General features: G+C 36.2%; 1 long non-coding RNA gene across 1 annotated transcript; it reads right to left on the reverse strand.

Moving 5' to 3' along the window:
* Positions 1-306: 306 nt before the first annotated feature.
* Positions 307-1,475, reverse strand: LOC143632265 (uncharacterized). Its single transcript, XR_013153495.1, has 2 exons — positions 557-1,475; positions 307-471 (listed from the first exon to the last, which is right to left on the reverse strand). It is a non-coding gene; the product is annotated as an uncharacterized LOC143632265 (long non-coding RNA).
* Between the last annotated feature and the right edge of the window lie 7,626 nt (positions 1,476-9,101).

Raw genomic sequence — 9,101 nt, forward strand, 5'->3', positions numbered from 1 at the left:
AATGTGTAAAGATTGGCATGAAATTGCTTCCTCAAATTCCATGACATTTTGGAATCTAGTATTGGCATGAAATTTGCATCTTTTTAAAGAATATGACAAAATTTGACTCATTTTTTCCCAATCCAAAATGCATCATTAAATATTTAACTTGTACTCATTCTAATATTTAATCAAACTATTCCATATAAATATGACTTGCTCATTTAAACTAAGTTGTAAGTTGTAATTTCTTTAGTTAGCTAGCGCTGTGCCTATATGTGTCCAGCTACATATTTGTATGTAAGATATAAAACCAGTGCAATATCATTTAACTTAACATAATGTCATAGACAAATTTACTTTGAAGCAAAAAAAAAAGTACTAGGTTACATTATGATGAAAAGAGAGAAAAAAAAAAGAACAAAGAGAAACAAATTAAAGATGATCATTGAGGCACATGGTTGGTTGTCTTCCTCAAGATTCATTTGCATCCTGAAAACAATACAAAAAAAAATTGCAATCTTAATACATTAATCAGAAAACATAATTTAGAAAAATGAAAGTTTTACTTGATTACCTCAATTACTCCTTGGTGCTTTGCATTTGTAGCATTCCATTCTGCTAGCATAATTGTGCAGCCCACAGCCAAATCTACTTGAAATCAAACAATATATGAACAAATATTAAGTAACATTTCACATAAACTTAATCTATTTCACTTGAGAATCTTATTTATACCTATTGCAAATCCAATCTCCGGTTTTCCAGCCTGGAACAACACTAGTATCACACCCATACGCATTTGGAGCAGCCATCATGGTACCATAATCTCTAAGTGCACCACATATATAACATGCAGTCCTACTCGCGTAATTGTGTGTCCCGCAGTTGAATGTGGCACAATACCAGTCGCCAGCTAAGATTTTCGTTCTATTCGTCTCATAAAATGACACCTCATCTTGGGTGGCGAATTTAGGACAATGACAACTTTGACAAGCGTCACGCTTCTTAAAGTTCAAATGTTGACATGCAGCACACATCCAATCTCCGCTGCTCATTTTCTCTTGTTGTAAGGTTTATAACCTGAAAATACTAAATAAAGAACCATCACATTTCATATCATCTAAAAGCTAGCATTAAAATTGTCAATCTCCAAAGAAAGTACCTTGAGAATGTGTGATAGTGTGAGGCAAAAGAAGAGAGGATATGGCAATATTTGAGTTGGTGATTTTTTTTATTGAAACATGAAGTGTTTATATACTTGCCAAAAGGCTCAAAAGTATGGGACCCATATAACCAAATGAAATATTAATTAATCCTTTTTACAAGACATTTTTGGTAGTGTGTTTGCATATGGCCTCCTTGGAATGAGATTCCTGAAGTAGAAAAAATGCCATTTTGTTCAGATAGACCTTTCTATAAACTTATCTTGGTTAGATAAACCTTCTCATGCATTTGTTAACAAACTTCATCCCTACCAAGTTTTCATGTATTTGGAGTGACATAAACGGTCGGGTTGGATTTATTTGAGCCGAATGTTCATCGTGAATCGGACCAAGTTGTTGAACCCGATTTAAAAAATAGCGTACTTTTTTTCTTCCAAAATCTCATTTACTAATTCAATTACTACTTCAAACTCCATATTTTGTTTATTCGGTCTTCACATCTTTTAAATTAAGTATGCAATTGCATGTATATTAAATTCATTTAAACATGAGTATTTTTAATAAGGGGAGTGGGAGCGCTTCTTAAAGTACTCTGGATTACCTTAGATTCTTAGAACTCCACCAATCCAGCATTTTCATCTCTTTTTACCCATCAACAACTCTGAAATTTGGACTACCTTAGAATACCATCTTTAGTGATGACACTTATCTTTCCACTACTATATACCATTTTAATATCCTTCCTCTCTCTCTCTCTCTCTCTCTCTCTCACCTACTTGCATCGGGTATTATAATATAAACCATGGGATATAACTGCAAACAAGCGGCAAAGCATCGGCGGTGGGGTTGATGATCAGCAAAGTGACTACCCGGGGGGGCTTCTGAGAAACCCACCCCCAACCCCCCAAATCCCTAATAAAATATTCAATGGCATGTATATTAAATTCATTTAATATTCTTACTCAATCCATGTCTTGTAAACTATATATGCTATCCTAACTCCAACATGAAAAGTTAAACATATAAACACACTTAGATGGAGGTAATGTACCAAAGAACAGTTCACAAGCTATAAATTCCAAGAATGCCTCACTTTGGCACTTTACATGATTCCCTTGCATTATTTGGACAAGAAAAGGCTTTCAAGTTATTCTCTTTCTTGCAATTTCCACTTGTGGTAATATAATATCAGGAATATGTTTTTTTAGAAAAATCTACAAATATCGAGTGTTTATATTATCTGACTAACTTTTTATGAATTATAACATATTAGTCGCTTAGATCTCGACAATTTCTTTGTGACCAAACAATTTCGATATTGTCTTAAGGACTAGAATCTTGAAATGTGTATTTAGATTCTCACTTATGTGTGTTCGTCAGAAGCTCGCACAAATACGATGAAATTGTTAAATTGCCATGAGATCTTGAAGACTATGTTGCAATTAGGGTTAACAAACCACGTTAAAATCCAACTAACCAAATTAAAACAGAACGCCAATCTTTTCGTGAGTTAACTCCATAAAGCAGCAAGAGATCCTCATCTAGCAACCTAACTTAAAATCAGTCTGACGTGTATGCTAAAAGTCGGATATACTGAGTGAATACTAGTTTTATACTTCATAAATAGTAGTTAAACTGTGAATGAAATCATTTTGTTGTGGAAACCATTACATATCTTTAAAACATCGTTAGAACCATTTAAGATTTGCAATTTTGCATAATCTTAAAACAAAAGGCAATCTTAATGATTTGTAAAGTTCTAGATATTTTTTTTTTTGAATGATGAATTTTTTTTTCCGAGAAACATGTACTCAAGACCTCCCAAACCTTTGGTGATTAGGAAGATGAAATGTACATTATATGTGTGAATGCATGTTTTCCTGTTGAAAGTGATTATGGGTATAATTGTTCCATACCTCCCTTGTGGATACAAAGAGAAATTATGGGCTTTGTTGATCTTAAAATTCCCAAAATCAGAAGATACTTATATGGAGGACCATATTAAAAATGGTCACTAAATAGGTTCTCATCAACTTGTCAATATTTTGGTGCTGACATGTAAATTGTAATGCCTAAGTTGATTCCAAGTGTTGAGTGTAAACCTAGGATTGGGTATGGAAGAATCCTAGTCAGCAGCATTCTTTAGACAAAATGAATATTTCAAGAAATGAAGAAGAGGGAGTTTGGAAGAATAAATTCAGCCATTTGTCCCTCAATAATATCAAGAATCTACTAGGCATATGCAATGTAAAGAAAAGCCGCTGTGTTTTGAATTTCGGAATATTCCTTTTACACACACATAATACACTTATACGTGCCGCTTTGAATGTAGTACATAAGATGGTTATATAACTGCACACTTTCTTTCTCCCACTACATGGATTATCTTCAATGCATTATGTGCAAGTGAATTATGCACTTCTCGTAGTCTAAAAACGCACCGTTGATATTTGAGAACTACTATAATTTGTTTATCATGGATATATGGTCTAAATCAAGAAATTCCTATTGAAGTTTTTAATAAAGTTCGATCTAAATTGACATAAAGAGTGATTTTTCAGGAAATCAAGTTGTTATCATCAGTGAGAATGATATGTACGTTTAGAGTCTTGAAAATGACACTGGAAAGTATTCAAAGCAATCTATGCAAGTTTAATTAAAAACCAATGGGTCTATATTGGTTCCCTGACATATATGTAAACATAAATAGAATATGCATGGGGATTTAATAATATAATACAAATGATCACAGGTTAATAAGATATTCAATTAAGTTTAAAATGTAAATTAACAGCTAAGTTGACTTTTTCCATTTGCTAATGCCTTGTACTCCGCCTGGTTGAAGAGTGAGAGACCGATTTTGGACGCGAAGAATGCTAGGTGATTATGCTGGAATCAAGGTAGATGATGTATGTAGTTGGGACTTGGGACCGATCCCAATCTACAATTCCACCCTAGTCAGAGTTGGTAAAGGCGTTAATATTGATAGGGGAATCGCGGTTGACTAACAAACCATTATGGATTGTGCCTTTTAGATAACGAAGAACTCGTTTTAATGATTGCCAATGAAGTTGAGTTAGAGCGTGCGTGTATTGAGAGAGCTTATTGACTGCATAAGAGACATCAGGTCGAGTAAAAACAAGATGTTGTAGAGAACATACTAATTCACGATACGGGGTAAGGTCAACATGAGATGAGACGAGCCATCAAAGGGAGTGAGTGGCTTAGTGGAGCTAAGAGGCGTGGTAACTCGTTTTTCACCATCTATAATGTATATTAATTATGAAAAACATGAATTAATCTTCTTAATAAGAGATAAGCGTCAAGATCTGTTTATACGGACATTAAAGGGCAAGAAATATGAGAGGTCAAGGATAGATAAAAAGGAGAGAGCCATGCTTATGTGGCAACGATGAATAAGTACAGAAATGAAAACAATGAAGGGTCAAGAGAGTCCATTGACTCTTCGGTCATTGGAATATGTCGATTTTTGTATATAAAATTTGAGGTTCTTCAACATGGATATGGGCTACCCTTTGTTACACTTGGTTACAAATATAACCTTATATTATTGAGTAATAACCATTTGACTAAATAGTTCTGATTTTTGTCACCGGACAACTTGTTATGTTCATGATTCTTTTTGCATTATATCCACTTATTTCTCACATGAATGGCCCCACTTGTGGATAACATGGACTCCATGTATGCAGACACACATAGACCATATTCATATGCACACGTGTTAGGTTCATATGAACGAGTATCAAAACATAAAGAATTTTATTGCCATCCATATAAGAATAGGTTCCTCATAATGCAACACATTGCTTACATTCCTCTTTTTATATGTCAACCGCTATACTGTTTATTGATTAAACACATTTAAATGTATAATAATAATTGGGTTTGTAAGTGATGACCCATCAATGTCTCGTGTTTAAGAGTTAAACCAATAATTTTTATAAGTGTGGTTGTTTTTTATGGTTCAAGGATGGTTCTTAGAGCATCTCCAACGTCAAAGTTTTACAAACCGTTACATCAACGACCACATCAGGCTCCAAACATCATTCAAAAACACTTATATCTTCTACAACACCACAACCCCATTAAAAAGATTATTAAAAATATATAATACACACACGTGTGTGTGGGTGTCTCTTTGCAGACCTGAGGTTCACGCCGTCCGCTTCCTCCTTGTTTGTTCCATGCCACGCATTCCGCAATCCAAACGAGGAGTAACCCACCCCCCGAGATGAAGTTAACTATATGTCTATCTTATGAATAACGATTTAATACATACATGTGAAAATAAGGAAAGACAAGATAAAGTTATAATATTTTTCTTATTTGTAGAAAAGTTGAAATTCTTAATTTTTAAATTAGAAACAAAGGCTAAAACAATGTTTTGAAAACTAAGTAGGCAACTGAAGCACACATTTTACTGGTTGGACAGATCTTAATAACCAGATGACAATTTATAATGGCATCCGGTTATGATCAAGATCAGTCTTAATAAACCCCATACATAAATACTACAAATTTTCTGTCCTGTGACAACTTAAAACATTTTATAAATTATAGTATTTATTTATAGTATCAAACATGCAATGCATCCAATGTGGAGAATATTAAGTAAGACCACTAATCAAGAAAGAAGAAAAAAAAATGCTCATGCACACCTTTATTTTGTAGATTGCAATAATAGTTAGAAGAATCTGCCTGTCACGTGATGCATCAAAAAGCCATGGCTTTAGAAATGTGAATATCTATAAGCTTCACATGTTTCATAGTCAAAGAACTTTTATATCTTAACACTTCTTTTGTTATTATATTGTTTCAAAAATCTAAGATTTTTGGTGAAACTAAAAGAGATATTGTGATATAGATGTGATTGTGTATATTCTAGCATTTACGTGGGATGTGATGTGAGATAAGGTGATAAAGATAAGAGAAAAAATGAGGTGTAATGTGGTGCTGAAAGAAACTAGATGTAGTTGAACTGAAATTTGTAATGAGATTCGTGTTTTTATTGTTAACATTCAGATCTCTTCGACAAGCGGGTTTGATTAATAACCCGGTTAATTATCGGATTGATCATATTAGAATATTACTTTATGAACCAGGTCCTTGTATGATCTTGATAAATGATTTTGAATAATGAAAGTGTAAGGCCCCGAACCAGGTGACCCTACTTTAGCGTCGGATTTACTCATAAACACAGTTCTTCAAATCAGAGTTTATTAAAACTTTTCGCGGAATATAAAACATCAATCATTTGTTACAAAACATTAAATCTTTTCTTTGATACCATAACACAAACCTTTATATTTAAAACATCTTTACTTCTTTCTTCAGATGCCAGCCGTTCAATATATGCCGTGTGTCATCCTCATGCTAACTCTATAATCAGCTCACCTGCGTGCATACTAAAAGTCAGCTACGCTGAGTGAGTTCTAGTTAATCGAACGCCATACAATACATACACATACATACATATCTGTAGATACATATCCATACTTCACTAGTTACCCTTCTGTTCTACATACATACTTGCTACCATACATACATACATATCTACAATCACTAACCTCAGTCTACCGAGAGTACGTTCATAGTTCACCGTCCATACATGTACTCAAGGTCGTGAACACGTACAAGGTTCGCAGTCCTTATCTATGTTCACCATTTATGGTACGTACAAGGATCGCGGTCCTTCCCTATACCATAGTACATCCACAACACGTACAAGGTTCGCAGTCCTTCCCTATGTTGCAACCTAATTCATAGCACGTACGAGGTTCGCAGTCCTCCCCTGCTACAAAATCAGCACGTATAAGGTTCACAGTCCTTTCCTATGCTGAAATACATCCACAACACGTACAAGGTTCGCAGTCCTTCCCTATGTTGCAACCTAATTCATAGCACGTACGAGGTTCGCAGTCCTCCCCTATGCTACAAATACAGCACGTATAAGGTTCACAGTCCTTTCCTATGCTGACGTCTATCTACATTACGTATAAGGTTCGCAGTCCTTATCTACGTTTACATATATCATCTACTTCACGTATAAGGCTCGCAGTCCTTAACTACGCCATTACCAGCCGAGTCTATGTCCGACAGAAGCTAGAGGGATTTGCCATCCTAACTTACTATGTCGAACGTAGAACTCACATGCCATTCGTGTACCTATATACACATACTTACATTATAACATAAGAACACTCTAGGCATTCTTTACCTCATTCATTTAACAACCATACCCCTTGTCGTTACGTGCAATATCCGAAGATCGTTCACGCCCCGACAAGTATTCATTTGAAATATTCATACATCTTCGATATATAATATTCGTACCTTTATTTTTAACCTGACAGTACGCGCAATATCCGAAGATCGTTCGCGTACCGACAAACAATCATTCGTATCTATCACACATATCACATATGACATACACTTATCACTTAGGATAAATGTATTAACAACACATCGAGTATGCACACAGCCCCGAAAACATAACAAGGAAGGGGGCTAGAAACTCACCTGAACACGGTTACGTTCACCGTTAATCGTAATCCCTTTCTTCAGTTGTGCACGGCTGACTGTATAACAAGTATACGTATCAAACAACTATCACTACTCATATCATCTTTCCAGTCTTAACTACTACCCACAACGAACGGGGGTCCGGGGGCAGCGCCCCTGGCAGCGGGGTCTATGGGCGGCAGCCCCTAGCAGGGTCCAAGGGGCAGAGCCCCTGGCTGGGGTCGAGCTGCCAGGTCAGCTTGGAAAAATTTTATTTCCATTAACTGTCTTAACACATTTTTCATTAGATTTTTAATTTATTTTCTAATCGAACTTGACTTTAGGCGAAGTTAACCCTTGGGCGAACTTAGCTCTAGGCGAAGTTAACCTTAGGCGAACTTAGCTTTAGGCAAAGTTACCAGCTAGGCGAACTTAGCTTTACAGCGAAGTTGCCATCAGGCGAACTTGGCTTCAGGCGAAGTTGTCATCAGGCGAACTTGGCCTCAGGCGAAGTTACCAGTTAGGCGAACTTAACTTTACAGCGAAGTTGCCATCAGGCGAACTTAGCTTGCAGGCGAAGTTCATCAGGCGAACTTAGCTTGCAGGCGAAGTTCATCGCTTTGAAGGCGAAGTTGCCCAGTTGCAGGCGAAGTTGTCCAGATCAGCCGCTGTTCGGTTTCTGTCCAGCATTTTGAGCGATTTTAACACCCTTGCTATGGTTCAATATCACCCACTACGCTTCCCGACCATTTTCGGTCGCTTATACACTAAAAAGCTTGGATCTTTAAACTTCAAAGATCAAGAATCATACCTTTTTGAGCTTGTTTGGATCTCGTTTAACTTGTTAACACACTAATCGCTCTCTCTCTCTCTCGGATCTGCCCGTTCCTCTCCTCGGCCCGGCGGCGGTGTAGATGGTGTGTGTGTTTTTGGAGTGTGTGTGTAGAAAGTAAGGAAATGAAGATATTTTTGGGTTTAGGGGATATTTATATCCCTGAAATCCCATGGACCTAAGGCCCATTCTCATTTAACCCGTCTCCATTAATCCAACACTAGCCCGACTCATACCAACTCCTACTCTATTAGTAAGTAATATAATTAATATCACTTTGAAATTTCGGGATGTTACAGAAAGAGATGTGAGTTAAATGAGACATCTTCGGGTCCAGTTTTGCTTGTTGCTGGCAATAGGATGAGAATAGTTTCAAACACTAGTGGATTCCAAGGTCATTTTTCAAATATGTGTGATTGATCGGAGTCCACTCTTCGCATATTACAGATAAAATAATTGGATATCGTATAACACTGAAAATAGTTCATTGGATCACTTATAGCATGCCAATTGTCCAAAGGGTTCAATAAGGGGTTAATTGATTGTACACTCTCTTCGTGCCACATCAGTCATTCATTCTGTGTGGTATACTATACGAG

This window comes from Bidens hawaiensis, unplaced genomic scaffold (assembly GCF_021521415.1).
Source record: "Bidens hawaiensis isolate Kalapana, Puna unplaced genomic scaffold, B.hawaiensis_p1.1 tig00006387_1, whole genome shotgun sequence".
Taxonomy (NCBI): domain Eukaryota; kingdom Viridiplantae; phylum Streptophyta; class Magnoliopsida; order Asterales; family Asteraceae; genus Bidens; species Bidens hawaiensis.